The sequence below is a fragment of the Polistes dominula genome, unplaced genomic scaffold, assembly GCF_049000335.1.
Source record: "Polistes dominula isolate Pdom_NZ unplaced genomic scaffold, Pdom_raw_medaka contig_33, whole genome shotgun sequence".
Lineage (NCBI taxonomy): Eukaryota > Metazoa > Arthropoda > Insecta > Hymenoptera > Vespidae > Polistes > Polistes dominula.
In genome coordinates, this window is record NW_028300998.1 from 5,307,937 (window position 1) to 5,326,064 (window position 18,128).

The window sequence follows — 18,128 nt, forward strand, 5'->3', positions numbered from 1 at the left end:
TTCTCGTTCGATATTTTCCTCCCTTTCTGTCTCTCTTTTTCTCTGTCTCTGTCTCTCTCTCTCTCTCTCTTTTACTGTTTCACTCTTTCACTCTCGTTAATTTTATCTATGTATCTATCTTTCGATTTTCGTTCGATTTGATTTCGATTTTCACTTGTTCGATCGTACCGGGTCTATGCACCCTTCCAATATTTCAGTCTAGTGTCAATGAATTTTGAATTTATGAAAAAACAGCTGGAAGATACTAAATGAATTAATGATTGAAATCACATGGATCAAGGTAAATCAAAGCGAATGATGATTTTTACAAAATTTATAGTGATTCAGTTGAAACAAGAGAAACGTTTCATTTACACGTAAGTTTGTCTTTTTCCTTGTCATCCCCTATAAGATGGATATGTATATATATATACATACGTATACATGTATACGTACGTACATACGTATACGTACGTATACATACGTACTATATATCTATCTCGTTGCTTCGGTAACATAGTAGATATTATTTTCACGTTCAGAAGATTTAGATAAAAAATTGGAAGCGCCGAACTTTGTTGAAAATCGAATCGTTTAACGATCAGTGTTTTTTTTTGTCTTTCCTTTCCCTTGATAATATGGAAAACACGAAGTCGATGGGGGGGAAGGCTTGTAAAGTTTTAGATTAGCTTAACGTGAGGTTTCTTCCTTCTTCTTTGTCCTCGTCAAAACCGATTTTGCAGAAAGGACGGAAAATTCCACATATCAGAAATCTTTTATCAAATATATTAGATTAATAATGAAATTTCGATCGTTTTCAATATTAAATGTTTCCAAAGTAATACTTATCACGTTTCTTTTCCTTTTTTTATCTTCTTCATATCTAATTAGGTATGTAAATATGTGAAATAAATAATGTAAACAATTTCGAAGTAGATTTATCTTTCTTTCTTTTCTTTTTTTTTTTTTTTTTTGAAAAGATAAGACGAAAGACTAGGGCAAAGTAAAAACGTTCTCATAACCTTAAAATCCGTAAGTCGTATCGTCAGATTTTACGAGACCACCCTGTAGTGATCATAAAAGAAAAAAAGTTCACGACGTTTATACGGTCTTTTAGTTACAAAGTCAACGAGAAACAAGCGATTTTAAAATAAATTTTCATTCTCATAGTGATATAGAGTAAAAATGAGAGAGAGAGAGAGATAGAGAGAGAGAGAGAGAGAGAGAGAGAAAGAGAGAGAATAAAAGAAAGGGGTAGAAAAAATGCGCGCCAACTTTTACATTTAAAAAGTACTCGAATGTAATTTATAGCCGTTGGGATTTTATCATAAATCTGGATTCGCGTGTTCGCAGGACCGTTAACGTTTGCATCGTGATCACGTATGTACTTATATTTATTTTTTCTCTTCTCTTTTATTTTTTCTGGTTTTTTTTTTTTTTACATATAACTATGGCATGTTATGTCAAAAATAGATTCGTTGCTTGCGTGAGTCCTGAATCTCAATACTTTTCGTGACTACGTGCAATGTATCTATATCTATATATATATATATATGTAACAGGAACACAAAAATAAAATTGTTCATATTTAAATATTCATCGAAACAATAAATATGTACATCTTATTTTTTATTATTATTATTATTATTATTATTATTATTATTATTATTATTATTATTATTATTATTATTATTATTATCATTATATCAACGTCAAAAGGATATCATTTTTAAATATAATTTTCATTTGTTCATTGAAACGATTCAAGCCGATGAAGTATTAAAAATGATATTTAAATCAAGCAAACTGTCGTAGATGCAGCATACGATCTTATTTCAAAGTGAAATCGGCTTTCTCTCCCATTCTCTTTCTTTTTCTATGCGATCGGCGTCAGCTTGTACGAGCTCGTTCGTAAGATGGCAAGAAGGAACGTATTACCATGATAAAGGCAACTCGGTCGCATCGAAAATCAAGAGAAAATTGATCGTCGAGTGGCTTGTCGAATGGCTCCGATATCGAGACCAGTACGTTCGAGATCGAACGTTCAAGCTCGACTTAATAATCATCTCGGATGGTACAACTCTGTTTTATAAATTTATTATTTGTAATCATTTTATGTAAAATATCTTCTTTTATTCTTTGTATATATATATATTTTATACAAATTATATAATCTCATGGGGATTGTAAAACGATATAATCGTATACTCTCTCAAAATAGATTTTGTTTGATTAATTTTGTAATGTAGGAAAAAGGAAGAAAAAATTTATTAAAAATATACACTTAAAAAACTAAGGGTGGGTTCGCGTAAAGTGTAACAAATATGAAGTTCATAAAGTATTATCGTGCGCGCACGTTCCAATAATATATTGCAATACATAAATAACATTATTAATATTACATAAATGTTGATACACATACAGTGGTTTATATAGAAAATGTATTCAGAAGGGTGGTAATATCAAGTGGGAAGTAATTTTATATTTAAAAATAAGTCAAAAAAAAAAAAAGAAAGAAAAAATAACATATTTTCATTAAACATTTTGTGTTATAAAAAGAAAAATATGTATAAATATTACATAAGAATTTCATTGGTAAACATTTCGTGCGGAAGGTATATTACAGTCACTTTGATATGTACATAAATATTAACATTTTTCTTAATTATCCAAAAAGTTTTGAAATGAAGAAAAGAAAGATTCTAGTTAATATCAAGGAACTAGTTTTATATTTACCTTTTTGTGTGTGTGCCATTTCCTCAAGTTGCCGAGTTGAATGGCAAAGTAAGGCGTTTCGTTATCATATTATTTATGAGCCAGGGAATTATTTATTTTATTGGGGTATAAGTTGAGAGTAGAAAGAAAGACAATGAAGGGAAACAACAAAAAAGCCAATATAATAAAATGGGAGAAAAATATTAAGGGAGAAAATATCTCAAACTTGCTATTCTTCTGATTTATGTAATTTTGTAAATATCATTCGAAAAAAAAACTGTACTTGATTCTTTTCGAACAAAGTCCTTAATACAATTTAATTATTTTATTTTAAACAGAAAATTGTAAAAAAATTAAAACGTGTTTGTTTGAGAAACACAAAGAAATCGTTTTGTTGATTGAAAAAAAAAAAAAAGAGAAATTTGTGCGTTCTTTTTGTAAATCTGTGAAATTTAAATTATTTTTTCATTTATTATCTTTAGGAATTAGAATACTTATTTTATATGGGGTTCGTTATTTGTATGAAATAAATAAAAAATAAAAATATTAAACCAATAAAAAAAAAGAAAGAAGTAGAAATTTCAGCAGAGTGAAAATATTATATATGTACGAACTGAACAAAAAAAAATATTTCGAACGAGAATATTTCATACCGTTTGTGTCTAAAACAAAACAAAAAAAAAATATTAAAAAAAAACCAACGAAATGTCGAATTTTCAACAGGATCATTTGCTGAATCGCTGACGTATTAAAAAGGGAAATAATTCGTTTCGACGTAAGCCGGTTTACCGAGCGATTACATGCCGAACGAATATTCGTATTTAACGATTATTGTTTTTTATAACTCGTTTTACGATCGACCTTCTCGAATTTATGATTTTGAATACATACTTACAACTTCTAGTCATTGCCAAAAATGAATCATTTACAACGAGCTATTTATTTAAGAGCTAGAGAAAGAAATAATATTCGAAAGAGAATACCTAATGTTTAAAAATGTATACTAACAGAAAAATTGATCGATATTTTGTCTTATCGATACAAAAGATCAAAGCATTAGATGATTTATGAGAATTTTGTCAAATAATAGTTTTAAAAAACGACTGAAATATATTTCACCACAAGATTATGATTAACAGATAAATATATATATATGGTGGTATCAAATAGTGAAACTCAAGAAGAGAAATGATGGACAAGATTAAAAACGTCCTATTCAATAAAAGAAACGTTGCATAAAATTCGAGAACATATAATAAGAAAGGATAGTTTATTATACGTAATTTTGCATATGTATTCCTATACTCTTATAACTATTTATATGTGTATATAAGTCGACATGTATATATGAGTGTATATATATGGGTGTGTATGTCTAGCAGTGTTTCTCCCCCTCTCTTTGTCGTTTCAAATGAACGGACATCTTTTCCACTCGATGAATTCGCATACATGCAAGAAAAAGCGCTTCGTTTTACTCCCACAACAACTTTGTAGTTTTTCTCTCTCTTTCCCTCTCCTTTTTTCTTTACTTCTTTTTCTTTTTTTTTTTTATCTTTCTCTATTCGTTCCTTTCGTTCTTCGCGAGTTAAACGCACCGGCAAAAAGTCCCCACTTTCAACTCCCCACAGTCCATCTCCGTACCCCACTACCCTTCTACACACTTTTCTATATAATGGACGATCCACTTAATCTCACGACCCAAAGAAGCTTTCAAAGTTTTAATTTTAGATAAAACCCGTTCCATCCTGAAAAGAAACTATTTCTTTTTCCTTTTTTTTTTTTTCAGTTTGCTTTTTGTCTTTTTCATTTTCTCGTCTTTCTTCTTCCTGTTAAAAATATCAACTACCAATTACTACTTTTTCGATGTTTAATTTTGAATTGTAGAAAGTATATTTTTTTTCCTCCTATTATAATTTTGACTTAAAAATACATTGAAGTCGTAGAGAGAAAGGTACACATAAAACATTTCGTACGTGAAATCATCTTCGGTTGAAGTAGTTAAAGTCTATAATATACGATATGAAAGTAGTATCGATAGAAAAGTAGTGGACATAAAGAAATATATCGGCAAGTTTATGTTATAATTCATTCAAATTTTTCCTTTCGATAAGAGTCACTTCTTTTCTAGGATATTCGAAGAAATTTTTAAAGTGTTTTTTTATTTTATTTTTTATTATTATTTTCCTATTTGTGTGTATTTTTTATAAAGTATACTACACACATATTTCAATACGAAAGAGAGAAAGTTAAAGAAAAAAAATTCAAATAAATCATAAAAATTTTATATTATAAAAATATAAAAATTAACCAATGAAAAATGAAATCCTGAAGCATCAAAACGAAGGTTAACCAATCTACGAATTTAAAATTAACACAACGAATATCAATTTTTTTAAATAATATAAAAATGGTTAATTAAATATTGAACAACTGGGATGAAAAATAAAATTAATATCAAGATAGAATTTAATATTTTTCATTATATGAAAATGTGTGTATTATAGAAAGAAATCGAATATAATAAAATAAAGAAAAAGAAAAGAGAGAAAATTGAAAAATCAAAATACGTACTTTTTATTTAATCGATTAAGGTTAATGTCGAATCTAACGTTAAAACCTTTTTCGTAGATCTTAATTCTGCAAATGCTTCGAGAGATTCGAACGTAATGAGATCAAGAATATCTAAAGGCGAGAACGTGCGTCGGTGTGTAATGTGATTTCGAATATGCGCGGGTTCCCTCGAGTATGCTCTCGTTTTCCTTGCTGCTCCTTATATTAGAGACTATTTTGCAGTCAAGGTTCTTGGCAAAAGAGAGAGGGGGTGGGCACGTCAGGTACGTGTTACGTCTAAGTAATGCTTCTCATGCTAAGATAAAATACAACGAAAGTGGTAAGTGTACTAGGTAGGAAGAGGAAAGTTTTTGCAATTTCGAGAAATTTTCAATTTTCTCGACGGTTTAACTTAAGTGAAATATCATATATAATATTAGGTTAGCTAATAAGTAATGTCGACGAGATATTTTCACTGTAACGTACTGTGAACACATTGTCGTTTATTTTTATATTAAAACAAAAAAGAAAAAAAATACGTATTACAAATTTTTACATTACTTATTGGATAATTCAATAGATTTCGTATGATTTACAATCGTGTCAATTTTTGGGGACCAAATTTTCTATCGTATTTTATTTTTTGTAATGTTGACAAGAGAGAATCAAAGTAATTTATTAAATTCAAGATATTGATGAAAATGATAAATACCATTTTTTAGATTTCAATTTTAGTTTTTAAATGATTTACAGTGATTTGATCATTTTTATTATTTAAATTACTTTTTTATCTTTTCTTGTAATTATGACAATAATATGTAATAATTACACATTAAAATGATAGAGTCATCTCAATCAATATCAGTTACTTATGTTAGTTAATCACTGATAAGACGATTGAAGCATTTTCATCGATAATATCATTTCGATATACATATCTACATAGATGAATCTATAGGAAGTAGAAGCTTCTATCTAGGAACGGTACTTTGAGTGAACACCAAGATGACTTAATTACAGAAGATATAGATATGACCTTGCGTTGCAAATTTCATCTTATCGAAATGCCTATTGGAGTAGCTCAATTTCGTACAGACAGCTGTATGAAAATCAAGCTGCTGGAATTCTTAATGGAAAATGACAAAAATTATTAATGAGATAATAATAATTTCTAATATAAAACTCATTTCATCGAATGAGATTTATATTAAAGATGAATAAGAAGAAAAAGGAATATAATGGAAATGAATTGAACCACATTATGAGATATCGACTTGACGATAATTTGAACATTTTTTTCTAAGTAATGAAACAAATAAGATTGCTAGATTTTGATCGATAACTGTAACAAAAGATTTTCTGAATATTTTCTAGCACAATTGAGCGTAATATGTTCGTGGCATGCAAGAAAATAGGTGAACTACGTAGGTGAAAAATTAAGAAAGTTGAGATAAGAAGAATCCAGATTCATGGATTACGATGTAAGGGTTGATGGATCAAAGATTATTACTGACATTAGATAACAGTCATTTCGAATAAGAAATAAATTTATTCTTCTATTACGAATCTCTGATATTTCTTATAATTGAGATTGAATTATCTTATATATCAATCAGCTTAAAATTATATATATACATATATCTATATATATTAACCATATATCAAATTTCGACTTGTGTTTCTGTTTAATTGTAATTGAATAATCTTATTTCTTGATCAACTTATATAATTAGATGTACTTATTAATTATACACCAGACACCACCACCACAACCACCAAATATTGACTTTTATTTCTGTTAATTGTAATAATCGAATAATCTTATTTCTTGATCAACTTATAATTAGATATACTTATTAACTATACACACCAGACACCAAATATTGACTTGGTTGCTATGCTTTGAAAAGATTCTTTAGGTCTCAAAGGAGAGTATTCGAATTTTGATGAGGGTAAATCGACTTTAGGAAAAGCGTCAGTTCGATCGCCGAAGAGAAAGTTAATGGCGAGTGTAAATATTGAAGGAAGAAGAGATCTTGGGCTAGCTATCCCCACCTACCTATCAACCTATCTAGTTATCTACCTTCAAGTAGGTTCGTTTAGCTCTCAGTGCCAGTGATTTCAGAGAAATCTGAACGTATACACGAGAGCTTAGTTATCTTTCTTTATTTTATTTTTTTATTATATTTTTTTTTCTCTCAGTTCTAACATTTACGTCTTTCTCTCGTCATTTCGTTTTTTTTTCCTTTGTACTCTATTTCTCTCTGTCTCTTTTTCTTTCTCTTATGAATACAGCTGGAACAACGAAGTGAGTTAAGTTGTGGCCTTAAGCAATAAAAAGGGAAGCAGTTCACTGTTATTCTTTTCTATGTAATATTCCACAAAATCCTTCATCTTTGTATTACTATCAAACTATAACGGCAAAGGGTTGATTTTCTGTTAAAAAAAAAAAAAAAGAAGGAAAAATATTTGGAAAAAACTAGATTAATCAAGATTTTTCCAATTTTAAGAGGAAAATGATTTTAATTAAAATAACATAGACCTTCGACTACTACTACTACTACTACTTGCTATTCTTCTGATTCTTATTCTTCTTTTGTTTCTTTTTATTTATAATTAACAGCTTTTATCGAACGATTCCTTAAAAGCGGATTGGATCTTACAAATTAATGGCGTTGATAGAAACAACGTGAAATAAAGCCGATGCTAGAAAGGGGTTGCCTAATCTCTGAACAATGGGAACATCGTTTTCAAGTAATTACATCGGATACTAAAAGTCGACTGTAACTTTGACGTTTGTTATCAAAGTTTGATGAACTTTCGTTTAGGTCGTATTTTATCTAAGGTGAACCCCCGTTCACAAGAAAAAACTGATTAACTTGAGTTTTAATATTACTTTTTCTTATTTGATCATTGAAGCAGTTTATTGATATTTCAAAATAAATTTATTCGAACCAATTAAGCTTAAAAATTAAATTAAATTAATTATTCCTGATTTTTTTTTTTACATACCTATATATAATTAAATAATTTGATTTGTTTTTAATTATATTTTATTATACAAATAATAAAATTGATTGTTGTTTTAAAAGTTTATCGAGTTGATCCTTGGTTAAACAAACTTCTCCTTTTTTCGTATTTTAAAAATACAAGATTTTTATATTCAAATTCAATATTAGCAGAAATCTTATTCCTTTTTCTATATTACTACAGAAAAAAGAAAATAAAGTGGGAGATAAGTTAATACCTTTTAATTTTATTTATATATATATATATATATATATATATATATATATATATATATATATATATATATATATATAACTAATAAGATAATATTTTAAACGATTATTTTAATTTTTTTTGCGATTATACAAATCTATCCAAGAGAGTCGGTTTAATCAAACATTGAAATCATTCGTGGAAGAATCTTTTTATCTCGGAGAAAGAAAATCCGTATGATTGTTCGGGAAGTAGAAAGAAGATGGAGATATATATGCTCGATCGAACAACGACGAATTTAATAGTCTTCTTGGGTAATTCCAAGAGTCGGATGTAATCGGTTCTCTTCTTCGTCAAACTTTCCCACGTAATAGAGGAAAAAAAGCCCTAGGATATATGTTTCACGATTCACTGCTTACTTTTCTCGAATTACACGGAAGTAGATAGATAGAAGAGTAGATTAGTAGATGGGGTAGAGGGGTAGAGGGGTAGAAGGGGGGGGGGAGGGGGGAGAGTGTTAAGGTAAAAGGTCTTCTGGTACTTCCTAACCATAAGAAATAAATCTTTTAGGTTGATCGAGAAGGGACTATCGGATTCGAAGGATCACATTGCTTACTTCATTCTCTGGGTGTTCAATTCTCGGATGATACGTACGATTAAAAGCCAAACTTTGACCTAGCCTTTAAGAATATAAATCTTATCTTTTCTCTTGAATTCATTTTTTTCTACGTGGAAACCTGTTGAAATGAACCATTTTTTTCTTTTTCTTCGTTAATAGAGTTATCATTAACATTAAAAACTTATCGACACTTTGTATCTATCTATTTCTATCGTGACTGATCAAATGATTACTATCATGAAAAAAACAAAACCGTATATCTTTATATAAAATGAGATTTTAGCCGATTTTTATAACGACTATAATATTTTAATTCTTAATGTATTATTTTATGCGTTTTTACTACATTTTTTTTTTTACAAATTACAGGACACGATCATTTAGTTATTTGTGCATGGTATAATGTTGTATAGGTATACTGTTAAATTTCTCATAAATATCAAACTTACTCTCTCTATCTCTCATTTTCCTTCTTTCTCTCTCTCTCTCTTGTTTTATTCATCGCATACACACGTCCAGGAAATATTGATTTTCATTAACAAGTCGCAGACCCCTCTGATATATCAGAAAAACAGCTTGTGGTACCTATAAAAAGCTCGGTCGTACGGCACGCGTATCGCACGTCACGTAACTTTTGTGCGTAAATACTTTTTTTTTTTATATACTCTCTCAGGATCTCTTTCAATAATGAACAATGTTCCGTCGTTCTACTTTAGATATTCCATAACTGAAGTATTTGAAAAATCACTATTGTTGATACACATATTATATATATATATATATATTTGTTCTCTCTCATTTTCTCTCTCTTTCTCTCACTCTCTATTTTTTTTTCTTTTCTTAGTTCTCTTTCCATGAACCATCTTGATTTTTATCGAATCATTTTGAAATATCACCCTGTTATAATTGAAAGTTTAAACCCACGTGAGATATCTATTTTTATTTTGCTTATTTTTAGATTGTTCCTATCCATCATAGTGATTTTAACTCTCGAGCCAGTTCGAGCGTTATTACGACTGAACCTTTATTTTTATTTCCTTTTTTTTTTTTTAATTTTATTTTTTACAGGAGGGTGGAGGAGGGATGGGACATTTATTCGTATTTAACAAATAATTTTCTCCAAAATTGTATAGGTAAAAAGTAATTGGCAAACCATAAGAAATTTGATTAAATTGTACGGGGTTGGAAAAAGTCGGAAGAAACAAATACAAAGAGATAAAGAAAGAGAGAGAGAGAGAGAGAGAGAAAGTATGTTTAGAAGAAAAAGAAAGAGTTATAGAAGCACGCCCCTACGATATTCCATACGGGAGGGTGCAAGATTTGCATAATGTATGCGGGATGCAAATTTAACTGCATCTCCGACGTATATAAGCTAGGAGACCATGCAAGCAACCACTAGCTGTTTCTCTTCGTGATATCAACTCGTCCCTAGTCCAGACTCTTTCTTCTTTTTCATAGTTGTGTGTGTGTGTTGGCTAAAGTTTCTCTGGAAATTTCCAAATGACAGCAATATTCAAGGTTATTGACCTGATAAGTATGAACTGATAAGCACGCTTGTGATCCTATAAAAGCATTTTGTCCTAGGAATTTTTTCTTTTTTTTTCTTTTTTCTTTTTTTCTTTCTCTGGTTTTTCTGAAAATGAATTTCAAAGCAAGAACGAAAAAACGTACTTTTCATAAAATCCTTGGACAAGATACAATAACTCATCAACATTTATCAACATTATTTTATACAATTCGTAATCAAATTTTATAAGATTTTTTTTCAATTATATTAATAAAATAAAAATTTTCAATTATCATCATATTTCTAGCTACTACTATCTAATATTGTACTTTTTTGCAAAAAAATTATGAACATACACGTATAGAGACACACACACACACGTACGTGCACTTGCGTACCTTAGATATGAAATATTTTAGTTCAATTTAATAAATTTATAATTGATCAATTTCATTGAATAATAATAATAATATTATAAAGTTACGTTTTCATAAATGATATTATATTTAATCTTGTTTATTTTCAAATCTATTCGATTGTAAGAAAATGATAGTTTGTATAGAAAAAAATTGATTCGATCAAGATTTTGATTTGACAAATTAATTTTATTCGTGTCTTTGCTTTTTTGGTATGATCGAATGCACATCGTTTTGCATAGGCCAATGTATGTATAAACGGAACCTTACTTTAGAGGATGCAGAAAGTGGATAACGATCAACACGTAACCGAGTCAGCGCTTGCGCGTTCCTCATGACGTCATCAAACCAACCCACCCCCATCTTCCCTTCCTCCCATCCTCACCTCCTATTTCTCCTCTCATCCACTACCCCTCTGTACCGTTAAGGGTGGCTCTATATCTCTCCTCGTCTCGTTTCTCGACACTTTCGCAGCCTTTCACTCTAATGTCTCTCTTTCACGAATCTATCCAAACAAGTGTGTGTTGGAGATTTAACAATTTATTATATTATATTTTTTTTTCTCTTTTTCTTTTCTTTTCTTTTCTTTTCTTTTGTTATTTATTCATTTTATCTCAAAAAAAAAAAAAAAGAAAAATAAAGAAAATTATACAGATTCGAGGGTAAAACTTTGATTTTGTATGAAATCAAAATTAACGATTCTTTCGCGTTTTTTTTTTTATAAGAATATATTGTTTTTTTTTTCTCGCCTAATATATTTTAATAATTTCTATACAGCGTGTCGTAAAGGGATATTTCCATTTATTCATTTTGATTCGAAATAAAAAGAAAGAGATCAGAAGAAGAGTCGAGAGGTAAAAAAAAGCTTTGAATTTATTTCTTTCTCCTAAATCAAAATTAACGACTCTCACATCTTTTTTTTTATTTAACACTTTAAACGTCACGTCAATTTTACAGGGATTGTCCTGTGGCGTCACGATGAATTGTATATATTTCTATCAATCTGTGTGCGCCGGTCACCGGTGAGTCCCGTAGCATTCAACGTGTTAAACGGATTACATTGTTTTTTTCGTTCTTAATATTTAAAATCGTCCCGTTAGATTTTATTCGTTAAATCGGATAGGATAGATTTATTTAGGTTTTAATTTAATGTTTTCTTTTTTTTTTTTTTTTTGCAGTAAGTAAGAATTATTATTCTTTAAGGCGCCAATCAAAAGTAAGTCAGGAAATATCCCCGTGGGAATCTGTTCTCACTCGCGTTTGACGTAGGGAAAATTTCAGACGCAAAGCCACGTATTGTAGGTCAGACGGATAAGAGGACTTAAGAAGAGTTTTCTCTCTCTCTCTCTCTCTCTCTCTCTCTTGGTTAGAAAGAGAAAGACTAATGTGAGCTAAATGAGAGACAGACAGACAGACAGACGAATAGTGAGAGAGAGAGGAGAAGAAGGTAGGAATACTGGAAATTTCTTATGTTTATAAAAGAGCTTGGAATAATAACTTAGAAGGTTTACGAAAGTCGTTGAGTTTCTTTAATGGAACAAAAGCGCGTTGTAATTGGATGATAACTTTTGTAAAATGTAAATAAAAGTACTTAGACCAATTTTTTTATCATTTACAAACTAAACATGTACTTTGCATAAGCAACTAATCGCAAGAGTTTCTTCATTCGAGAGACCATTATCTATTGTTATAAAATAGAAGTTAATGTATACACTTTTATTAAGATGTGTAATATATATATATAAAAGAACAAAAAAAAGAAAGAAGGAAGAAAGAAGAAAAAACTGTACCGATAAATTAAAAAATTTAATGAGTAAGATTGGTAACAATTATTCAACAGGAAACAAATAAGAATCGTGTATTACAGAGAGTAATAACACTATAAGAGGAAAATTGATAGACAAAAGGAACATAATAATTCAACATAGCGTTGGAGAGGTAACAATAGGGAAATCAAGATTATTCTGCTCTTAATTGTGATCGTCTCGATTCTAAAGGAGGAATTGGGTATTAAACCGAGTATGATAGCACCTTAGACCACGAACTTTACCAAGAAGATCCGAATATTGATAGAACGGTACGAATGAGAAGATTCTGTCTGTCTCACTCTTTCCATTTTCACTTAACGTTCTCCTAATATTAATAACAAAAGAGTAATGGAGTTTATTCATAATGTATATTTTCCATTATATGATTTTCCTCGAGAGATTTAGGGAAATCAAGTATATGAGTGTGTCATTATATAGAACGTTATCAATTATATGTTGTATATATAATTTTCTATTTTTGGTAAAATTATCCCTCAGATTATTTGTGAATATTGCATCAAAGAAAAAAATGAGAAAATTGATCGTCCATATTTACGATTGTCTCCCTTCATCTCCACTTTCATTAGTCACATTCTTCCATTTTGGTCAATTATGTCGTTTCGTATGTCTTTCAATATGAACGAGCGGATAGATATTGATCATCTCTCAAATAATATCTCATTTTTCTATTATTATACATTCGTCGTATCGGAATAATATATTTAAGGTTCGAACGACGGATTTGCTTTTCTAATTAATATTAATTAATATTATTCTAATCAAAATATTCATTCATATCCTATTTTCTTATTTTTTTTTTTTTAACTCACAGTGTTTAATTCAAATGAATTAAATACGGTGTAAAAATATCAAAGAAAAAGAAGAGAACAAAAAATAATGAAAGCTCGGCTGTAATTTAACCAATCATTTTGACTGGTTACAATAGTTTCAACGTTGAAAACGTTTGCGTGAGTTAGACCACCTTGATATTCGGAAAAAAACTAACATAAAAATACAATTTTGATGCTAGTTTTATCGAGCACTAAAGTGGTGTAACGTCATGAACTATTTTAAAAGTAAGTATGCACACTTTTGTTCGTTTCTCCTGAATACTTATCCTCTCCTAAAAATAAGACATTTTTTTTTATTTTTTCTTCTTCAACAAGTGTTACAATCCTACCCAAATAGGGTTTTCTTTAAAAATCGATAAACATAATTTTTTGTTTCGTTTCTTCGACATTGTGTACTTTTTTATTATACAAACTGTTGTTACTGATGTTTGTTCGAAAGTTTATTAGAATCAATTGATCGAAAAAAATAATTTTTGAATTACGTTATTTGTATTTTTCTGTTTTCTCGTTCTCTTCTTTTTTTTTTCTTTTCTATTCTTTGTTTTCGAGACTACTAAGTACTCGGCAGCGAACTGACATATTCCGTTTGACAAGTTGATCGTTTACGCATTGGCCCTTTGCATATCTTTCGGTGAACATAAGGGAGTGTACGAATGTCAATAAACCTCACCCATACGTGCAAACACCTATACGTGCAAACACCGTTCAAGGCTTTGCCATGCTTTGCCAGGGCTCTCTCAGCTTCTCAGCTTCACTTTGCTTGTTGAATTAGAGAGAGAGAGATAGAGAGAGAAAGGGAACTGTTAACAGTGGCATTGGCTGGTAACATGAACAGCACACGTGCCACTATTACCACGTCAAACTCATCATTAGTGTATTAATGATCGCTTGAATCACTGTTCTCAACAATGTCAAATAATATTACAAAGAGAAAATAATATTTTTTTCTTAATTAATCATCTCTAATTTGTGTTCTCTTCTCTTCTCTTGATTCTTTTGAAAAATATGTTCCTACATACGTAGAAATAAACTTCAAAGGAATATTAATCCATTTAATATATTATTTCTCTCTCTCTCTCTCTCTCTCTTTGCTTTTTCTTTTTTTCATGAACATTAATCCAACGTTATTCGACGATACAGTGTAATAAATTAATTACGAAAATGATTAATAAAATGCAATATCTACGAGCATCACTTTTTCCCTTTTACCATCTGTTCAAAAATTTATTTACTTAAATTTGCCACTGACCTAGTTATTACGGTTAGATCTAAAAAAAAAAAAAAGAAAATATAATTTATCATTCGATTCGGCGTTATATTCCTCACTTGGTTAGAAAAAAAAGAAACACAAATTTTCAGGATAATTATTACTTCGATACTCTTTCATAATTTCTTTACAAAATTTTCTAACGACATTATAATAATATAGAAACGAGTTTTTCAGAAACGCGTTACTATACGTAAATATATCGTTGGATGACGTCAAAACCGAGTGTACAAATTATTAACTTGTTGAGATGATTTCGATCCGAGATACCGTGCTGTTAAAAGTTTATCATTATAAAATAATAAAATGAAGGATTTTTTGAAGTGAAAACTTCTTTAGAATGGGTGTGATTTGAAAAAATGAAACGTGGTGATGTAGTGGGATAACGAAACCGGTATGTAGTCAGGAAAGGAAACGGCCTTAACACTACGTAAGAAGAGAAAAAGAGACAAACATATCATTATTTATAAATCATAATTATTTATAAAAATATTTGATTTGCAAACATTTTTTTAAGTGTTTTATTATTTACTTTCTTTGTAATTATTATAAAAATGTGCGCCTGTATAAATGCAACCCACCAGACACACTTTGAAAATGTTGCTTGCAAACGTCATCTACTGGGACGGAATTTTTTTTGTCCAAAAGATAGGCAACTCGTCAGACATACGTGTATAAACAGTTTTGACTGGAAAAATTCCGTCCCAGTAGATGGCGCTCGCAAGCAACATTTTCAAATTGTGTCTGGAGGGTTGCATACAAACAGGCGCACATTTTTATAATTAAATTAATAATTAAATAAATAATTACAAATTAAAAGTACAAATAATATTATAATAATATTATATAATAAATTATTCTCGAAACTTGTTTATTTGAAGGTTTCACTTCTAACTTGTCTGATATGCACACATGTTTTTTTTTCTTCTTTCTACATATATATATATATATCTTTGTTTCTCTCTTCTCTCTTTTCTTTGTAGTCGAATGAACATCGAGAGGCGTCGGCGGTGTTTCTCTCGTATATTGACAAAGTGGCCCACTAACGTCGAGATACGGGCGGCTTTGCGGCATGTTATGGTAAATTTCGTGGATTTTAGCCCCGTCATCAAGTTAACGAGAAGTCCGTTAAAGCACGTTGAATTATCTACTTTTGCATTTTGTTCTGCCAACCAAGCAGATTTTCCTCTACTGTTTTCCATATCTTCCTAACCCTTTTCCCATCACACTCTATTTATCTTTCTCACTCTTACACACACCTTTCCTTCTTCTCCCCTCGTCCTCTTTTTCTATCTTTCTTTCTCTCTCTCTCTCTCTCTCTCTCTCTCTCTCTCACCCATACGCATACACGATGGATACGCTTAGCATGTCTGATAATTAAACGGAAATTAACGAAGCTATGGGATAAGCATCTTATACTGGCTCTGAAAATAAGTCCTCAAGTATACGTATATTGTTTTCAATTTGTCAGATATTTTTATTTTTTCCTACTGCTATTTAATCATTGCAATACTTTTCTTTTTTTTTTTTTTAATCCACGAATAATTTAGAATTTTGATAATGAAATAAAAAAAATAATTTTTCTTTTCAAATTCGTCACACGTGTATATGTTTTTTAAATTCAAAGTACAATCGGAGTTACAGAATCATTCGTACTTTCACTGTCAATTGAAATTATTCAATATTTTGTTGGTACTACATAATTGTGTTTTTAAAATTTTTATTAAAGAAGATATATTATATTATTAAATTTTGGTAAATTGTTATCAATAATATTTATTGTTAGAAAATATTTTTTATTATTATTATTGGAGAAGCGAATTTTAATACAAGTTAATAAGAAAATACAATATATAAATGTATATTTTATAAATATATAAAATATTATATATATTATTTATTATTTAAATTTATTTTAATATTATATAAAAATATATATTTATATGAATTTACATAATAATTTATATAAATATTATGTTAATTATAATTGTAGAAAATTTTCTGAGAAATACTATGAAAGTTAATTTAAAAATTTGTTTATAAGTCAGACGCATAATAACGTCCTGTCACCATTTTTATTTTTCTTATGTTTCCTCGAACACGTAGCCCTTCAACTCGTTTTCTCTAGTGTTTCTACTATCTTTTCCAGAGTACACTTAAAAATCACTCAACTTTTCACAACAATATCAGCAAGTTAGTAGATCACCTATCTCCACCACCACCACCACTCTTACTATTCTCTATCCGATCTCTTCTGTATCCAACAAAGATAGCTATTGAGCATCCCGTTATCAACTGCCTTGGAGTGCTTCATTAACATCTAGCTTTTTTTTCTTTTTATTTCTCGTGTCGAGAAAACGTGCGATAAGTAGCCGGTAGTAGTAGTAGGATAAGCACGTTGAAAGGTAAAAATTCAATTGGCCGATATTAAATCAAATCTTTGAATATTGATAAGAGGGAAACGTTTTTCAAGAGGTAAAAGAGATTACTCATTCACCGATAATAATGATTATTTTACATTAAAAAAAAGGAACAGATATAAAACGTTTATTTCAAATTTTTGTTCAAATATTAATATTAAAAGAAAAAAAATATATTAGCTACGTTTTTGTTTGAAATAAAAATATGAAATAATCACCGATAAAATATGTAAAATTTAATTATAAATATAAGATAAATATTTGAAAAAGTGTATTCGATTTTTATTTGTAATTTAATAGAAAAATACGTGTATGAGAATAATATACTGTAAAGCTATGTAAATAATATGGAGATCGATTAAACGATTTACGATTGGATAAAAATTATAAAAGAACAATTTTTCAACCATATCTTTTAAACATTAACATCAATACAAAAAAGAAAATGTTATGGTTGTTTATTAAAACGATAAAAAAGAAAGGAAACGCTCTCTTTCTCTTTCTTTTTCTACGGAGTAAAAGAGTTTCTAATGAATCTCATGTTCGTTGCACTGAAAGGTGTATCTTACAATCCGTGGGGCTTGAATTACACTGCACGAAACGGATCGTTTTCCGATATTTTTCTTCTACTCTCTCTCTCTCTCTCTCTCTCTTTTTCTCTGTTCATCGAATCAGTTGTATGTATCGAGGTCACGTTTGAAAAGTCTGATCCATTGAGACGTTTTTGATCATCGATTTCTTGTAATCGTCCTTTAAACAAACAAAAATTTCTAC

The 18,128-nt window shown here is 29.4% G+C and overlaps 1 protein-coding gene across 3 annotated transcripts in view; it reads left to right on the plus strand.

Annotated features, from left to right (window-relative positions):
- The window catches only part of Task6 (TWIK-related acid-sensitive K[+] channel 6), a 60,003-nt gene that overhangs the window by 1,827 nt on the left and 40,048 nt on the right, over positions 1-18,128 (plus strand). The window lies entirely within an intron of this gene.